This window comes from Schistocerca serialis, chromosome 5 (assembly GCF_023864345.2).
Source record: "Schistocerca serialis cubense isolate TAMUIC-IGC-003099 chromosome 5, iqSchSeri2.2, whole genome shotgun sequence".
NCBI lineage: Eukaryota > Metazoa > Arthropoda > Insecta > Orthoptera > Acrididae > Schistocerca > Schistocerca serialis.
The window spans coordinates 817,881,501-817,882,949 of NC_064642.1; the positions used below are offsets into that span (position 1 = coordinate 817,881,501).

Genomic DNA, 1,449 nt, shown 5'->3' on the forward strand with positions numbered 1-1,449 from the left:
GAATACATATGGCACAAGAAAAAAAAGTTTGAAAATTGATCAATAAATGGTGCTGCATGTGCCAGAATACGTAAATGAAAATGTGTCATGCACATGACCCACTAAAGTTGGTATAAACATGCTGGGTAGATGGCCTTTCCTCCATTTGCATCTTTGAGATTGTCCACGTCTATCTCAATGCAGGATCACGCCCTGCTTTTAAAGCTTTATTACAAGAATGATGACTGTGCACATGTTGCTCTGCAGTAGTTCTGAACACTGAAGGGTTTGAAAAAAGGCGTTGGACCAATGACTGCCATGGGTGTGGAGAAAATGACTTGGAAATTCAAAAAGACAGGTTCTTTTGGTGTGCAACCAGGTAGAGGAAGGAAATGAATTGATTTGACATCAGTGGAAGCAGTGGCCACAGCAATGCAGGAGATGACTGGTGGTGCACAAACATGTAGTGTATGGAGAATTGCCTGGACATTGGACATATCCATGAGCATGGTGCATAAAATCCAATGAAATATCCTTCTTTGCTGTCCATTCAAAATCATCCATGTGCTCGAGTTGCTTCCTGTTGACCTGCCAGTAAGAGAATTTATTGCTTGCATGGAAGTGGACAAAGGTCTCTAAGACAAAGATTGGCTGTCCACAAAATCTTTTACAGCCAAAGCCCACTTCCATCTGACAGGAAATGTCAACACACAGACTTGTCAAATATGGGCAATGGAAAATCCACACGCATGTCAACCAATACTACTTCACCCTGCAAAGGTAACTCTGTGGTGCTGGTTTATGGCATCATTTATCATAGGGCCATTTTTTTTTTTAAAGAGACAGGTGCTTCCAGTCCTGTTAGCTGTACCATCACTGGTAAGTGCTATGAGTCTCTTTTGCACAACTATGTCATTCCAGCTCCCCAACAGTGTAGATGGGATAATTTTTATGCAAGATGTTGCACCTCCACACATTGCAAATCCAGTTAAGCAGCTGCTGAAACACCATTTAGGAAATACTAGAATTATCAGCTGCCATTTCCCTATCAGTGGCAATGGCCTTGCCACAGTGGATACTCCGGTTCCCGTCAGATCACCGCAGTTAAGCGCTGTCGGGTGTGGCCGGCACTTGGATGGGTGACCATCCGTGCCGCCATGTGCTATTGCCATTTATCAGGGTACACTCAACCTTGTGATGCCAACTGAGGAGCTACTCAACCGAATAGTAGCGGCTCCAGTCAAAGAAAACCATCATAACGACCGGGAGAGCAGTGTGCTGACCACATGCCCCTCCTATCCACATCCTCATCTGAGGATGACACACCGGTCGGAAGGTCCCGATGGGCCACTTGTGGCCTGAAGATGGAGTGCTTTATTTCCCTATCACCTAACCTTAATCTTTGAAAGATGATGTATTCAGTGTTCTTATTGCAGATAGCCCCACAGCCAAAAGTCACAAACTTAGCTC

General features: G+C 44.6%; 1 pseudogene; it reads left to right on the plus strand.

Annotated features, from left to right (window-relative positions):
• Window positions 1-1,032: 1,032 nt before the first annotated feature.
• On the plus strand, window positions 1,033-1,150 carry LOC126482780 (5S ribosomal RNA; annotated as a pseudogene).
• The last annotated feature ends 299 nt before the right edge of the window (window positions 1,151-1,449 follow it).